The sequence below is a fragment of the Melanotaenia boesemani genome, chromosome 22 (assembly GCF_017639745.1).
Source record: "Melanotaenia boesemani isolate fMelBoe1 chromosome 22, fMelBoe1.pri, whole genome shotgun sequence".
Lineage (NCBI taxonomy): Eukaryota > Metazoa > Chordata > Actinopteri > Atheriniformes > Melanotaeniidae > Melanotaenia > Melanotaenia boesemani.
The window spans coordinates 6,500,684-6,519,135 of NC_055703.1; the positions used below are offsets into that span (position 1 = coordinate 6,500,684).

The window sequence follows — 18,452 nt, forward strand, 5'->3', positions numbered from 1 at the left end:
CAGCTGAAGACCAGATCCTGCCAGGTATGTCACTCCCAACAACTCTGCTTCACTCCTGGGTGCTTCAGCGGAACACACTGCCTCATTGAGAAGCTGCTAAGCAAATTTATTGTCAGAATATCATTATTACAGAAACATTATGGATGGTATGAGTTTTCCCAAATCTGACTTAAGATCACCATGAGTCAGTACTGATCATCTTTAATAAGTCCGGTACAGATATTTAATGAGAAAGCTTATGTGCTTTAAAAAAACAAACAAAAAAAAAGTGTTGTTTTATTAATGTATTATTTATTATCCTCTGAAAGTGATAAACCTTTTCCAGATCAGGCTCCTCCGAAGCCAGAGCCAAGCCGCTGTTGTACATTAGATGCTGCAACATCCAGGGGGGTGGAGCCCCGCATGGCTTCAGAAGCTAAAAAACATGCATGTACACAAATAGTGTCACCAGCAAAGCAAACGGTTGTGTACGAAACAGCAAATTGCAGTCCAACAACATATCCCTTACATCTTCATATTCACTATTCTGTCCATAACAGCAAAGACTGTGGGTGACAGTGTGATCATGCATGTTTTTTATGTTGCAACATGATTTTATCCATCTTTTTGCAATATAACAGCTGGTAAATGCTGTAGTTCACTAAAAACAGGATATAACAAGAATAAATGAGTTAAAAGGGACAATTCAATGTGTTCACATTAAAAGAGCCAAAGGTAATATAAAATAATTCAGATTATTTATTTATTTTATTTTTTTCATGAATGGCTTAATAAAATGAAAAAATCTGTTTTATTTCGTACCACTGAAAAAGTACAAAAGAACAGATTGAGATTTTCTTTTAACAGAAGTTGGGTGTCCATGGGAACATGAACAGGTGTTTACTGCTGAAAATGAAGCTAAATTCAAACTAAATTTGTACTTGTATTCAAACTCTTGTTTGTGTTGATACTTTTGTTTGTGTTTAAATGTAAACAATTCTGTTTACTATTAACAGTTTTTTTCTCTGAGAGTTGGTTCATTTTCCTACAACATCGAGTGAGCAGAACAGAAAAATACTTTTTTCTTCAACCAGGTCTTTAAACAAGCAGCTTGCAACAACAAACCACGACAACATTTGGCTTTATGATGTCAGAATTATTTTGGAAGGTATATATTTAGTCAGTCAGACAGGAAATTCAGAATTTAGTCACCAGCAGCTGAGCATTGAACAAGTTATTAATTCTCGTAAACTTGGATTTAACTTATTGCATCATGGAGTACAGCGTAAAACAGAATGAACATGAAACTTATGAAGAGTTTCTAAAAAGAAACATGAAAGCTGAAGTAGCGGAGCAAATATCAAGTATTAAAAAACAAAATTGCTCACTGGTGGAAGAAAATGGAAAGCTTAAGGCAAAAAATTTTAGTTTTTCGAAAGAACAAAAAAAGTTCAAAGAACTTGCTGAAAAATTAAAAAAAACTAACAAGTTTCTGCTGGAAAAGAATCAACACTTAACCAAGGAGGTTAAAGAATCAAAGCATCAAAATGAACAGGATGATACTAAAACCAATACTTTACGTGCAAAAGATTATGTTGAAGATAGTTATTGCAATGAAAAGAGACTAAAGGAATATAATGATATGGTAGAAACATGTTTCTCGTTACGCTGTGAAAATAAAGAGCTGAAGAAGGAGTTGGAAACGTCTCAGAAGACTACGGTAAAGCAAACCTCTCGCGAAAGATTATTAAACATCTTCAAGAGATGATTAAATCCTCCAAAGAACAGTCCAGGAAACAGAAGAGCAGGGTAACTTTTTTTTTACGAGGAGCACAGTGGCCCCTAACTTAAATTTTTAGGAGCGCAAGTGTTGTTTATTTTGTGGACGCAGGTGATGTGACAAAAATACTTTCAGGTAAAAAGAAGAGCTCTGGACATCTGCTTGATGTATAAAAAACGATGGTTCATTACAAAAAGTGACATCTTAAACAAAAATGCATCTCTAAAATTCTAAAATTCACTACCCTTAGCAAGTGGCAGTCTGCTTAAACTGTATCCCAGCTTATGTCATTTTAATTAAGTGTAACTATAAAATGCTGAGAATAAGATACTTCACAAGCAGAAAATTTAGGGCCCCACACTGAAATCGCCTTGCATAACAAATATTTACATTTTATGCCATTTTCACTGTATTAGTGATAAATATTTAAACAATAAATTCAGAAATTACAATGTTCACAATTCAGTACATTAACATGTACATGTACAACATGCAAATCTTCACATCATTTTTGTCTGCTGAAGTTGAAGCCCATTCCAGCATTTAGCAGGAGAGGCAGGGGACACCCTGCACAGGTCACCAGTCCATCACAGAGCCAACACAGAGAGACAAACAACTATTCATGCTCACACTCATTCCTAGGGACAATTTAGCATGACAAATTAACCTAACATGCATGTCTTTGGAAGGTGGGAAGAAGCTGGAGTACCCGGAGGGAACCCACGCATATGTTACCAGGTCATACAGTGTAACGTAAGTCCAATGAGGACAAACAACGTAAAGTTTTTAACTCAATTTATTTATGAAATACAAGGAGGGACCATCCCCATATTCTCCTCCTGTAGTCCAACTTGTAACCGGTTTACTTCCACCTGAACTATAACCGCACACCACAAAGGCGGAGGATCCACTTAGGTAACCTGCCCCAACAGCGGGCCAAACCAACACTGCACACGATTGCACTGCAAACCACTGCAAACTAATACCGCGTATCTGCATGCAAAGCAGTCAGGTGTAAACGTGTCCGAGCAGCTACAGACAGGAGGATCAAAATCGTTCTCAGGGGAATGACCCAAACAAACAAACAAACAAACAAAACAACAGAAAAAAACAAACAGTTAGTCCGCTCTTACAATAGTCACCACCATAACCACTCGGACCAGGAGCGGACTAACGTGAAAAACAGAAGTCTTAAAAGGACAGCAGGTAACGGTACCCGACAACTGCAAAAAAGAAATACAAAATTACTACAACCAAAACGCTTTAATTCAATCTCAAGAAACATTAATAATAACATACCTGCAGCGTTGAATTCCCTTGCTCAGTCAAATACTGATTCCAAGGACCAACATCACTCAGATCCCATTAATCTAAATAGCTGCTAAATGTTTTTTGAAATTTGAATTGTAATTTTAAATAAGGGGGTCATTTGGCAGCCAAAAGACCAACCTCTTTTTGATAAGCAGATCCAAATGATATGGCTCACTTAAAAGAGCCAAAAATGCCATCACTAGTTTTTCTGTTTACTTTTTCATTGTAGTCCGAGGAGAGAGGAGAAACAAATGCCAGCAGAGTCCATTTTTAATGACTTTCCAGAGCTGAGGATTGACTCCAGTAGCGTATATGTAAGTTTCAACAGTTAATCGCTATAATGTGTTATAGAATACAAACATGTGGTCAATAGTCAACGTTTCCTGCAGGTTTTTCAGTAAAGAGGGGCATTCAGAAAGTTTTGAGGGGGAATGATATAAGCAAGGTGGCCCTTGAGGGAGATCTTTTGAAGGGATGTAGCCAGTAGACTCCCTCTACAAAGGCATTTAATTCACAGTTACTCAGTGTCAAACATGTAAAAAATTCATAGAAAACTTAGCTTATTTCAAACTTCTTTTAATCTTCAGGACCATTTCTTCTTCCCTGAGAAGGGAAAAATCCCTGTGACAGGCTATGTCCAAGAGTGTTTGCTGAACCTCCAGCAGAAACTCAGCAAACAGAAAGGAGGGAGAGCGTTCAGAGGTCACAGTGGGACTGGGAACACTCCCACTTCAGCTTCTGGTCGTGGAATTACTGCCATGGCTAAGAGCATCTGATAACATTGGTTTACAACAAATTCAGTGTCATAAGTTTTGTGAGCTGATTTTTGGACAATTTTAATGTGTCAAATCCAAATCTAAAATTATGATATGTTTAATAGTACATTAATTTGTATTTTAAAATCTTATTCTAAATAAAAACTTCCAACATAAAGCAGCTCCCAATTTTTTCTCTTTATTAATACTGCTGATATATATAATCTATCATCAGGGAAGTACACTATACAAATGTATAGAATGCACCGGATAAGCCAATACAACCATGAACTAGGTCAACAAAAGTATTGGAACATCAAAAACAAAACAAAACAAAACAAAAAAATCATACCAAAGGGGTTCAGTAAATAAAGATAAATTAATAGTGGACAATTAAATAAAAAGTATAGCGACATAGCTGTCATCAAACCATATTAATAAGCCAACATCAAATCATGTAAATCAGTTACATATAGATCACATGAAGACTTTTCTGGAGGAAAAATATTTTTACAAAAGCACCACAAATTTATCTGCATACTTGTTTGACATTTTCCTTAGGCATGAATAATATATGATAAATATGGGGGTATTTTTCTATCTTTAATCTAGAGCGTAATTGTTTGCATTGAAAGCAAGATTTCTGGCTTTTACGCTCAAATATCATCTTGCTCTCTCTCAAAACTCTGATTTCACACTCAGAAAGTCCCTTTTGCTTTCAAATATATCGTTTTTCCTTCCAAAACTCTGCGCTCAGACTTGGTCTCTTTCCCTCACACTCAGACACATCAAAAGAAGATATGGCAACCACTGATCCCAATTTGTACCGTTGTCATTTACCACCTTTCGGAGCATCTGGCATTGTTCTCAAACTCCTGATCCCCAGAAACTGACACACCTGTTTCAGGAAATGAGACATGAAGTTAGTGCCCTGATCAGTCAATATTTCTTTTGGGAAACCCACACGGGAAAAAAACTGCACCAAACAGAAAACAACTGATTTGGCCTTTATGGACTTCAATGGGAACACCTCTGGGTACTTGGTAGCATAGTCAGTGATAACCAGCATATCCTGATTTCCTGCTTTGCTTCTCTCTACAGGACCGACAATATCCATTCCAATCCGTTCAAATGGTGTAGCAATGATGGGTGATGGTTGAAGTGGAGCTCTGGAGGGAGTTTTAAGAGATGTTATTTGGCACTGAAGGCAACTTTTACAATAATTTGCCACATCTTTGCAGAGACCAGGCCAGTAAAAATGTTGTTTTATTTTTACCCAGGTGGCCAGCCCAGGGAATAAAGTGCCCCAAAGTGAGCACAATGTCCCTCACTACTTGAGGAACCCCTGTTGACCCCTGACCCCTGTTGGCGGTAGAGTATGCCATTTTTCAGAGTGTATTCCTCTCTGCCATCCTGCTCCATGCACTCCTGGATCCTTCTCCACCTTTTGAAAAAGAGCAGCTAAAGATGGATCAGATTTTTGTGACTCAGCTATATCTGCTGGAATTTGAAGTCCCAAGGGCAAGAAATGTGGGACAGTTATAAGCAATGCAGTGCGTCCCCTGCCAGGGCACAGTGAGACGGTGCGTGCGTGTACCTGAATTGCCTTATCATCAACAGGCATCATGCAGGCATCATCAACTCGGGACCTCTTGAGCCAGTGTCCTGCAGGTTTTTAATATATCCATACTGTAGCACCTAACTCAAATAATGGGTCATTCAGAGACCTTAACAACAAGCTGTTGGAGAACTATTTCATTTGAACCAGGTGTGTTGCAGCAGGGATGCAGTGAAAACCTGCAGGACACTGACTCAGGAGGTCCGGAGTTAGTGATTCCTCTCATAGAGTGTGTGCGCTGCTTTTAGTTAATAACACCAGTTGTAGGAGCCATTATTTCTCTTTATTGTTTGGTCCAGGTTTATTGTGGTGCTGGTGTTTGTTTACGTTTGGAATGGCACAGGTGACCCACTATTGGTGGCGGTGTGGAGGGGAAGTGCTTATAGGCATGGAGGTGACAGTGCATGGGGTGCTTGGGTAACAGGAGGTTGCACGGTTTTTTACCGCTTCAAAACGCCTTTATGTCTAGACGCTTCTTACCGTTTTTCCACCGCCACTCGCTATACCTCCATCCTTTTCATAATCTCAGGGCCATCTATTCATCCTGTAGCCATACAGCCATCCTGCAATTTGAATTTCAGATCTGAATTTGAATTTCAGATCTGAATTTGAATGGAGAGAACTGAAACTGAACTATGAAAATGAATTAGGGAATGAATTTTTTCAAATACAAAAGTTTTAACTTTACCAATATACACATTCAAAAAACAAAGATTCAATATCAAATATGGTCATTTGGATTCAGTTTTTTTAAGCAATTATTCAAACAGACATATTCAGATTCAAATTGAATGATTCAAATTCAAATATAAAGAATTCAGATTCACTCCCCAGTGGCACAAAGCTTATCCCATAAAATCGCTCCAACGAAGTACAACTTAATCCCATTTGGTAAATTAGGCATTTCTCTGAACGTAGCACAGTTTCCCCATTTAACGACAAATATGGTTTATAGTCCACGTTTTCACCACAAAATGTATTATGTTTTGTTTTGTACTCATTGTTTTTGTAACTATTTTAATGTTCTTTTGTACAGTGTCCTTGGGTGTTTTGAAAGGCGCTTTTAAATAAAAATGTATAGTTATTATTATTATTACGTTATAACGTAATAAGTTTCACGTTTTTACACGCTTCTGTGATTTCTCTAGTTTCCCAATAAAATAATGATGTTGATAACATCAGAGAAATTTAATTTTAGGTTAACCATTAAGTAGACATAATGTCAAAAGCCTAAAGGATTGAATTTCTTTAGTAACCCAGAAACTGTTTGACAGAGGGCAGGACAAAAAAAAATGCTCTAAGGATTCTACTGCAACCTTACAGAAAGAGCATGGATTCACCCTAAATTATTTAAAATGTTTGATACTGGATAGATGTTTTTTTTTTATAATTTAAAAATGTGTTTCCTTGACTTTGGGTCTTACAGGGCATTCTATAAAATTAGACTAGGTTTTATCACTGAAAAAAGTTTAGAATCTGCTGTTTGTCTGATGTGTCGATCATAATTATAGAATATGTAGATTTAAACAATGTAATAATCAATTTAAAAAAATGAAGTCATCCTTCTGCAATTTTTGTTAAACTTGGTTTCAGAAGAGAATATTGCAAATCGTTGTGCGAATAAGCAGGGGTACAGGAATGGTTTGCAAATATTAATGAATTCCATTTTAGGAAAATAAAAGATAAATTTAGTGGAAAAATGTTGATAAAATATTTCCATTTGTGTCCAGAAAGTCTATTACAAAGACAATGCCTTTTTCATATCAGTTCTGTTTAAATATAGATTTTCTATTAATGGTTATCACTCTGTTATTCCGTAAAGTGGAAGCATGGGAAGAAAGGTTGTGTGAAAATTTGTGAACATTTTTATATTTTACCAAATCTCTTTTTGTTTATGATGAATTTTGCTCTTCCATAAAAAATGTAAAAAAAAAAAGAAAGAAAAAAATAATAATAATAATAAAATTAGCCTCTCTGATATTGGTATCTGAAATGTATAGTATGTAGCTACCACTGATTTAAATGTCTCCAAGTGGCAGGGACCATGGTCTGGACCAGACCACTATTTTCGCAACAACCCCCTCTCAGACTCTGGGTGGATTGGTCCTGCTAAATCTGCATGTACAAGCTCTAGGGGCATTTTAGCTCCAACGTCAGGATTCCTGTTTCTGTTTTGATTAAACTTCCCTTGGATGAACACTCCACAATGTGGAAGCTTGCTTATTAACCCCTTAATTTTCATGGCATCAACAACTCTTTGTAATTTCTGAATATCATCATAATTGCAGTGTCCCAGAATCTCATGCCATGTCTGCATATCAAAACACCCTTTACATTTGTCATAACATTTGTAATTGTTTCCTGTGTGCAAACAATACAGTCTGTCATGTACATAAATGTGGAATTTCTAACTGTCTCTGTGGATCAAAACGTCCTTCCCCTTCTTGAAGATCACAGTGGCTCCACTGGTTGTTGCTGCTTTCACCGAGAAGATGTCTTGTGGGTAGGATGGGACGTACAAGGTCTGTTTCAAAACGACCTTTACATGTCTGCCTCCGCTGTCAATCAGACAGACCTCTGCGTCACCGCGGCGCTCTGCCACACCTTTGTACTTTGGGCCGTCAGCCAGCTCCACGCAGTGTGATCTGGCTTGGAAGTTCTTGTCAAAGCATTTAAATTTCCCGAGATCTGTGACGATATGCTACGTTGCCCCGCAGTCAACCATCAGGACCTCGGAAGGCATACTCCTCGTCCTGGGTATCTTTCTCGCCACAGGCGTCGTTCGTCATCCCGTTTGTGCCGTTTCCGTCTGCAGGTAGTGTCCCGGTGTGAGGGGCTTTTGCAGTAACTGCACCAAGACTTTCGATGGCAGGCCCTGGCCAGATGTCCCTTCAGGCCGCATTTGAAGCACACCAGGTCCGCTGTTACCTTCTCTGCTCCTCGGTCACTCGGGTTAGCAGGTTTCGCGTCAGTCACATTCAAACACACGGCCTTCTCTTTCTCTTTAGCGGGATCTTTGGTCACCAGAGTCGGTGGTTTTTTCTTTTTGCTGTCCATGTTTCTCGTCTTTCACGTCTTACCGCCACAGTTTTGGTCAATTTTGCAGTGTAACTTTTTAAACAAAATTAACAGTAAACATTAAGCAGAACAACCCAAAACAAAAACAAACAATAACACATCGTACTGTTTCCAATGAAATGATGCTTTCAGGGCCTTCTCGGAATGTTCAGCTTCATTCCTCTTTCCTGCATGGACCATTTTCAGTTTGACACAAAAACACAATTTAGTCTCTGTAGCATCACTGAATAAGACTAAAAGGTCATGCTGTAGCATCTGATAGTCTTGCTTAGCTACTCAGAAATAGCCTGAATTTAATCAATTGTATGTAGACATGTAGACCTCAAACGTGAACTCATCATCAATATAATTTCTGATACCATAAATTAATTTTATGTTAGGAAAACCAAAACTTAAGCTTTTAAAAGCTTTAAGATTATTAACTTAAAAATACATAGATAAATTAAAACCTTTATTTAAAGATACTGTATGTCAGATACATTTGCAAATATGAAGATCATAGAAAAGATGGAGGATTTTTATATTTGAAAAATGTTTAAATTTTTTTAAGTATTTTATTTATTCATTTATTATCTGACTAATTTTTAAACAATCTTTTACGTGAGGTCCTCCACTAATTCAACTGCTTTGTTTTGCGTATGTGGATGTTCGTACTGCGCACGAGAGAGATAATGAACTCTTTTTGATGGTTGGTTGACTTACCAGACCAAACAACTGCCCATATAGTTCTTTTTATTAGATTAAATCACAACACAGGGAGAAGTGCAGCCATGTCGTCAGGGACACAATACATGCTACAAAAGAATCCTTGTACACGGTTGCCGTTGCTTACATTTGGTATCTTGATAGCAGTAATACTTATAACAGAGTTGTAATTAGAAACATTATCTGGCCAAAGATGTTCATGTAAAGAAGTTCAGATTAGAAACTTGACTGGAACAGTACACACTGCTGAGGGATGATGATGGACTGGTGTGATATTTCTTTATTGCGGTACTGTCTGTTATCACATCTTTTTATCCTCCATTAGCTTGTAAAACATTAATAGTGATGCAGTTTGTAATAAGTCGGCCCCAGGCAAAGTTCCTTAAGTATATTTAAAGAAGTGGCTGTTTCCAAGACATTCTTAGGAGGCACCACACTTCACTGAACTTTTCTACATTTAGTTTGCATTAGTACGTGTGCAATGTGTGAGAGAGGGGAGTAAAAAAGTACAAAAAGACTGACTGGTTGGTAAAAGAGAAGTAATTTGGAGGATTGAGAAGGGCAAATTGTCCAACCTACGAAACACAAGGTTTTATACTAATGACTGCTCTGAAACACAATCCACTGCTCGTCACATTACTTTAGCACTCATGTACTTCCAAAGAAGACAAAGAAGAATGTTTATGCTTTGCACGGATCTAATCTCTGCTTTTCAACAACCATCCCAGACTCCAAAAAAGCTCCCTCTGAATTTATTGTAATGATATGCAACCTGTGAGCTACTTGGGAAAAAAGTGGATGTGATATTAACATAAAACACAGGCTTTCTAACTGTTAATGAACACCACTTTCTTCTCTCTCATCTTATCAAACTCCAGCTTTTTCATTTAGGGAATCTCAATGTAATTGTTTGATCTCACTGGCTTCCATCCATTTGTTTCCAACAATGTACCAATTTATCTCTCTTTTTCAGAAGCACATGCCCTCGACATACAAGATCTGCTAATTTTATAATGAGATATTGTATTTAAATGCACACAGGGCAGGGACTGAACTCTTAGCAACATATAGCACAGCTAATCTACAAGGAAACATGCTCCCACAGTTAAAGCAGTCAAAACAAAAATGTCTCAACGGATCACAAAAAGTACATCCCATACCACGGTAACTTGTAGGAGGACCTACTGTAGTGTGATTCTTTTTTGTCCCTCCCCAGTCAGTAAAAATCTTCTCTCACGGTTTCCCCATGAGTCACTGCACTGCGTTAAGGCATTCTGTCTTCAATCAATGGATGAAAATTAGATTTTTAAGGCAGAACCTAAAGGCATGCAAATTAACTACATTTACAGTATTTACTGACAGTACAAGCATGTTTCAGAAGGAAAAGTTGCACAAACGTGAATCCACCTCTTCTATTCTATTCTACAGTCATTTAGCAGACGCTTTTATCCAAAGCGACTTACATTTGAGAGTAAGAACAACACAAGCATGAATTCAAACAAGATGGGACATCATAATTAAGTGATAGTCAGACCGCTTTTCAGTCCAGTTGGACCCAGGTGCTGTCATGTAGTGCTAGTGCAGTGCATGTAATTAATTTTTCTTTTTTTTTTTTTTTTTTTTTTTTAGTCATTTTATTTAAATACAAGATTACGATTTCATCACACAATATCAACTTGGTCATAAGTGCGTGATTTCATCACACAATATCAACTTGGTCATAAGTGCATGATTTCATCACATAATATCAACTTGGGCATAAGTGCATGATTTCATCACACAATATCATCTTGGTCATAAGTGCACACAGCTTCTTCAGTACTTGGTTGAGCCAAAGAGCTGGACAAATCTTTCTAACTCATTTAGTTAAGCTAAATGTGGAAATGCTCCTTAAACAACTGAGTTTTTAGCTTGGTCTTAAAAGTGGATAAGGACTCTGCGGATCGGACGGAGTTTGGTAGATCGTTCCACCACCGGGGAACAACAGAGGAGAAGGGTCTAGCTACTGATTTTGCGCCACGTTGTGGTGGGAGCACTAGGCGTCTTTCACTGGTAGAGCGTAACTGTCGAGAGGGAGTGTAGCTCTGGATTAAGGAGTGAAGGTAGACCGGAGCCGTTTCAGTTATTGTTTTGTAAGCCAGAAGCAGAGCTTTGAATTTGATGCGTGCTGCAACTGGAAGCCAGTGAAGAGCGATTAGCAGCGGAGTGACATGAGCTCTTTTGGGCTGGTTGAAGACCAGACGTGCTGCTGCATTCTGGATCATCTGTAGAGGTTTAACTGAGCATGCAGGCAGGCCAGCCAGTAAGGAGTTGCAATAGTCAATGCGTGAAATGACCAGAGCCTGGACCAGGAGCTGGGTCGTATGTTCAGTCAGGTAGGGTCTGATCCTCCTGATGTTGTAGAGAGCAAATCGGCAAGACCGGGAAACCGAGGCAACATGGTCCTTAAAGGTCAGCTGGTTGTCTACCATGACACCAAGATTCCTGGTAGAAGATGTAGGCACTAGTGTGATTGAGTCAAGCTGTACACTTATCTGTAGTGGTAAGGAAGGATTGACTGGAAAGACAATAAGCTCAGTCTTGGACAGATTTAGCTGAAGGTGACGATCCTTCATCCATGCGGAGATATCAGCAAGGCATGCTGATATTCGCATTGAGACGGTTGTGTCATCAGGTGGGAAAGAAAGGAAAAGCTGAGTGTCATCTGCATAGCAGTGGTAGGAGAAACCATGAGAGCTAATGACTGCACCAAGTGAGGAGGTGTATAGTGAAAAGAGAAGAGGGCCGAGCACTGAGCCCTGAGCCACCTCTGTTTTCAGCCCATGTGATCTGGACACGCCCCCTCGCCAAGATACTTTGAATGATCTCCCTGTGAGGTAGGATGTAAACCACGAGAGGACAGATCCTGAGATGCCAAGCTCCAAGAGTTTGGAGAACAGTATATGATGGTTGATCTTGTCAAAGGCAGCCGACAGATCCAGCAGTATAAGGACTGAGGATTGACCAGTGGAGCTGGCAACCCGTAGGGAATCAGTAACTGACAGGAGAGCAGTTTCACTAGAGTGACCTTGCCTATATCCAGATTGGTATGGATCAAACAGGTTGTTGTCTTGGAGGAACTGTGAGACCTGACTGAAGAAGGCACGCTCCAGTAGTTTAGACATGAATGGAAGCAATGAGACCGGCCGGTAGTTTTCAACCTGGGCTGGGTTGAGTGTGGGTTTCTTCAGCAGCGGGTAACCTGAGCTTGCTTGAAGGCAGAAGGAAAGACACCGGATTTAAGAGAGGAGTTGATAATATGAGTTACTGCAGGTTTGATTGTAGGTAAAATGCTCTGCAGGATGTCAGAGGGAACAGGATCAAGAGGACAGGTCGTGGGTTTTGAGCTGACTAGAAGTTTAGAGACTTCGTCCTCATTTAGAGAGCAGAAAGAGCAGAGTGAGGCACCAGTAGCTGGTTTGGTAAGGCTGAGTTGGTCAGGCTCAGTGAATTGGTTACTGATGGTAGCAACCTTTTCAGTGAAGTAGGAAGCAAACATTTCTGCAGTCAGCACAGTGGGAGGCTGAGCAGGTGGTGGAGATAGAAGAGAGTTAAACACCATGAACATGTCGTGTGTTGGGAGCATTGCGGATCTTGTTCTGATAAAAGGCTATCTTGGCCGCCTTTAGGCTGGATGTGAAAGTTTCAAGTTTTTGCTGGTACTCAGACAAGTCAGCGTGCTCTTTTGATTTGCGCCACTTTCTTTCTGCAGCCCTGAGTCCGGCTCTGTGATCCCTTAGAGCCTCTGTGAGCCATGGACTGGGAGGGTTTTGTCTGGCTGGTTTTGACACCAGAGGACAGAGTTTGTCCAGAGAGGAGGCGAGAGAGGAGCAGAGTGTTTCTGTAGCCTCATTAACAGACAGTAAGGAGAAGTCTGAGTGGGAAGGGAGGGTAGAGTAAACCTCATCAGACAGCTGTGTAGGTCTGAGGGATCTCAAGTTTCTGCGGTAGGACACCATTTTTGGAGCCGCTTGATTGACATGAGGAAGGAAGACAGAGAATATAACCAGGAAGTGGTCTGAGAGATGCAGCGGGGTGACGGACAGGTTGGCTGTGGAGCAGTTTCTGGTCAGCACCAAGTCAAGAGTATTGCCAGCTTTGTGTGTTGGAGGAGTCTGTACCAGTTTGAGATTGAAAGAGTAGATGAGAGCCAGAAAGTCAGTTGCCTGTGGTTTGCCAATGTGAATGTTCATGTCTCCCATGACAATTAGTGGTGTGCCATCATCAGGAACGTCAGAGAGAATCATGTCCATTTCAGAGACAAACTCAGCTATACTGCCACCCGGAGGGCGGTAAATGACCAGAATGTATGCAGTGATCTAGAGCTAATATTGGAGAAGATGGATAGTGTTTTATCGGAATCAGGTACATTATTATAGGAATCTGGTTCAGTTGACGTTTTTCAGTGTTATGAAACACATATAACTAGCATCGGTAAACTCGGGATAATAAATAGAGTAGCGGCAAATTCAACGTAGCACTCAGGTGGAGTTTTTTAATTCAAGTGATCCACTTACACAAATCAGCCCTAACATTATGCTCACTGTCGGGTGAAGCCTTATTTAAGCTCCCTTTACGTACATAAATAGGTACGGCTGGAGGCCAATTTCCACCAGGTGCGTGTGCGCCGCCTTCTGACTGCACCGCGGCCTCTGGAGCTATTCGTTGCATCCTGGCTTTTAAGTGGATGCTACCTTGACATTTAAGCCTCATTTAAACATCCTCTCCATACTTCACATGATATTTCAGTTAATTTTCAGCGAGCTTGAGGATGCGTAGGCAAGCGCAGCAAACAGAGCAGGTAACCAGGGGTAGTGCTGTGCAGTGTAGCTCACATGTGACCAGTGAAAGGAACGAAGAAGAAAAAGAAGCTGCAATGGCTGAAAGACCACCGCTGTCTCTTTCTGAGTATATGCATTATCACAGTCTTGTTCACCGTTGCAATGTTAGCTATTAAACTATGAACTCTGCACTCCCCTCATGTGGATGTACTGGCCTCTAGGAAAATGTGGGTAGAGCGGTTTGACAAAGTTTGAAACAGACGTAGCTCTTTATATACGTAAAGAGCCCAAATGAGACGTTTCCCTCTCCTAAGCATTTCTGCAGACCAGTGTGTGTAGGGAGGAGACCATCCTTCCATCAGAATATCAGGAGTCTCACATGTTAGACTTTTTGTCATGTTGGATGTTCATCCAACTTTCAGACTCTCCAGATGCCAGTCTAATGGGGTCTGCGGAAAACAATCCTAATTTTTACAGAACTTAGCCCCCAACTCAAAGGACCCAACTGGTTTATTACAAATGTCCGAGAACCCGACCCTCCAGGCTACCTCAGATGCACTTCTTTACAGACTGCCTGGTCTGAGACACTGTGGTGATTATGGAGAGGACCTACTCAGTATTAGGCAGGTTGTCGTGGCGATATGGCTGATTGGTGTACATAAGTATTCAGACCTTCCACTGAAAGAAATTCATTCTTTGCAAGTCTGTTCAGCCACAAGGCATGTTCAAACTAAGTTTTAACTGTTCAAGGCTCCAGATGGCGAGCTGTCTTGGTTTATGACCATTTTGTAACAATTTTGTAACTAATAGAATCTGGGTGGCTTATAAATAGACTTTTTATGTAGAGTGTTTACATGTTGAGCACAATTCAGATGAAGAGGATCAAGGCAAATATCTGTTATTCTGGAACATATTCCCTTTAAAACCATTAAAATGTCTGGGATACTAAAAGAATTGCAGTTATGAATATATTGTTTTATGACGTACACATGTATATAAACTTATGCATTGAAGGTAATAAATTAGATTTATGCTAGTGTCATAAAACAAAATTTCTTTAATATCAAACAGATAAGACTTTGAGAGAAAATAGTCCTCACCCAAGCAAATATTAAGTCCTTTCTGTTCCCTCTGTTTCATTGTCACCAACCATCATCATTGCAGTTACACTGACAGCTATTTTCCATGTACTGCTGGTCTGTTTGTTTGCGCTTCTGTGACGCAAAGTTATTTTAAGGTGTTTTTTTATTTTTACCCTATTGGTGACTGAGTGTTTGAGTAACAACTCAGTGCCTTGCACCTTGCTCAGTGCAGCTACTGTACATTTCATGTTTGCTTGACTTAATGAGCATGTTAGCTTGAGCAGCTGCAACACTGAGCTGTCATTATCCATAAACTAGCTATAGTGGATCTTATAAGATTGAAATAATGAGTATTGATTTTATTTAATTTATTTATTTATTTTTTGTGACTAGACACTTTTTGGTTTCAACTTAAAAGAAAGCCAAGCTTGACACTGTTAGTGAGCTGTTACCAGTTTATATTTATACAGGTGCAAATTATAGCAGCTTTTGTTAATCATGGTTATTAACCTGAGAATTATTGGTTAGACTTTACTTAAAAGTTAAAGTCACAAATTTATTTATTTAGTTTTAGTTTGTTTAAACTGTTCACATCATCCTTAACAAGTAGTAGGAGTAGGCCAAAGCAAGAAAGCTTATATGCGCCTGTCCCAAAAACATGAATTATTTTAAGTACAGCAAAAATGTGATCAGGGTTCAAATTTATAGTTTGTTAGTGGGTGATGAGATGTCAGTGTAAAGCTGGATTTATACTGCATGAGGTCGGTTACGGCATAGCTGACACTGGTCAGTGTGCTCTCACACTCAAGCATAGGAGATACGCTTCATTTTGCTGCTGTGTTGCAGTTTCTCTTCCTAATCTGAAGGTGGCAGCAGGGGTGGTTTTGGCTGGTAAATTCAACAGGACGGTGTTATTTTGATGATCACAAGGGAGTACTTTCGTGTAACTGCATGTGTAGCAGGGGTGCAGGTCAGGTCTGGAAGTGCTGCGCATCGAGCCTTCGCAGACCCCGCACAAGTATAAATCCAGCTTAATGTGTCCACCCACACCATCATGGAAAGTTTGCTAGCTACATTGGGCAGCATACAAGGAGCTGTCACTCACATCAATGAGACCAACCACTTTGGCTAAATTGGCACAAATCTGACTCCATGTGAACGATCCAAGCAGTGTTTCAGAGGAATAATCCAGTAATTGGTTTTCAGAAAAGGCAGAAATGATTATGTCAAAACTTGAGGAATATATGTAGCTCAGGAGTGTGAAAGTCATGTGACTGACAGAAACTGCAGTATGTGCATCATTTACTGGAGTTAGTCAAGATTTCACTAATAAGGGACTCCACTAATTTCTAATTTACATTGCTCTTTTTTTTTTTAATGTCCAGCAGAGAGCATCAGAGAAAAGAGCCAAACAAGTCTTTCCATGCAGATTGGTGCAGGGAAAAAAAAGATGTTTAACCAGTTTCTAACATAATGTCTGGTAACCTCAGTACATCATCAGTTTGGTTTTGATGGTTTCAGTTTAAATTCATACTGAACTAAATTAGACCTGTTTATTAATTTAGTAAAAAACAAAACACAGTTTAATGTGTTCTAAAAATGGTGAGAGTGAAGAAGATGGTCCCAATATGTTAGACTGTGTTATTGTGCAGCTCAAATGTTAACATTTTCTATGCATACATTACTTTCTTTTAAAAACTCATGAGATTGCATGAATTAGCTTTATAATCACCCTTTTTTTTCTCTTTCTCAGAGGTAACACACCTGAAACGAGAGGAACAGCTTACGTTGTATACGAAGACATCTTCGACGCCAAGAACGCCTGTGACCACCTGTCAGGCTTCAACGTCTGCAATCGTTACCTGGTGGTTCTTTACTACAACGCTAACAGAGTATGTATGAGTATTACAACATATGCAGACTGTAAAACACACCTTAGAATATTTATTTCAACGTGAAAATATTTAAACATTTTTAGATACAAATTTATTTCTTTCCAAGCTAACTGAGTTCTCTACATTTTCATCTACTTTTTTGCAGGCTTTCCAGAAAATGGACACAAAGAAAAAAGAAGAGCAGCTGAAGCTTTTGAAGGAGAAATATGGCATCAACACAGACCCTCCCAAGTAGCTTCCACTTTGATCTACATCACCTTTGGTTTTTTCATTTGTTAAAACTTTTCATGTTGTTTGATTTATGCTTTTCATAATTTACCCATTTGTTTGTTTGTTAATACTACCCTGATTTACAGTTTGAGGTCTTTATATTTTAGTTTTGTTCTGGTAAGATGGCAGACAGGACATGCTGACAGTGGCCGTCTTCACTCTGGCCAATATGGTTGTTTTTGTTTTGTAATTTTTTGTTTTCATAAACCTAAATTTAAACTTAACCATGCTTTACAGTGTTGAGATGGGAAGCTGAAATTGATGTGTGCCCCCCCATTTAAAGTATATAATTTCTGTAAAATAAATGCTTTTTTTTCATAAAGCCAGTCTCTCCTCTTTACTAACTGCAGACTTAATGAAGTAGAGGTGCTGCCCTCCCTGTGAACCCATCAATTCAATAGATGATGTGTTTTCCACATTTACATAAAGGTTAGAGGGTCACCCAATTCGTGGTTAGTCTGAACTGCCTGTAGTGATGCAGTTCCCGTGGTGATTTGCACATGTGTGTGTGTGTGTGTGTGGTCAATGTAAAAGTAATGCAGCCGGGTGGGGGTGGGGGGGTGGGGGGGGGGGGATAGTGATGAGTCATGGGTAACTGCTGCAGGCATTTTCTCTTTAATGTTTTTCTGAGGAGAGTTACAATTATTACCTATTTCTCTTTCTGTCATTGTAAATTAATAAAAAACAGCAAGAGTTTTTTTTTTTTAATGTAAAAGTAAAACCACCACTATATGACTTTTACTAAAAAAAAAAAGTGTCAATGGGGACATCTGGTGGTTGTAGAGGGTCATTACTTGAGATATGGTCTGATGTGTAGTGGAGTCAGTATTTTATCAGACACTTTTTCGACTGCTTGTTAACACAAATAGCCCAGCCAATCACAGGGTAGACACTCATTACACTTACTCATGTAGACGTGATCAGGACGAGTAGATGAAGCTCAAAGTGAGCATCAGAAAAAGGAAGAAAGGGAATTAAGCATTGTTGCTGCCAGACTTCTTTCAGAAACTGCTGCTCTATTGGGATTTTTATGCAACCACCTTTAGGGATTACAATGAACGGTTCTGAAACAGAGGGAATATCCACTGGACTAGTAGATCTGCTGATAATGAGGTGCTGTCAACCTACAACTCCGGTACAAAGCTGATGGTTTACTAAC

The 18,452-nt window shown here is 39.4% G+C and overlaps 1 protein-coding gene and 1 long non-coding RNA gene across 2 annotated transcripts in view; one reads left to right on the forward strand and one right to left on the reverse strand.

The window, feature by feature from the left end:
* Window positions 1-9,236: 9,236 nt before the first annotated feature.
* Window positions 9,237-18,452, reverse strand: part of vsnl1a (visinin-like 1a) — a 64,840-nt gene continuing 55,624 nt past the window's right edge. The window contains exon 5 of the transcript XR_006009034.1: window positions 9,237-10,633. The gene's annotated coding sequence lies outside the window, so the exon portion shown is untranslated. The remainder of the gene's footprint in view (window positions 10,634-18,452) is intronic.
* LOC121633310 lies at window positions 16,704-17,608 on the forward strand. Its single transcript, XR_006009035.1, has 2 exons — window positions 16,704-17,020; window positions 17,169-17,608. It is a non-coding gene; the product is annotated as an uncharacterized LOC121633310 (long non-coding RNA).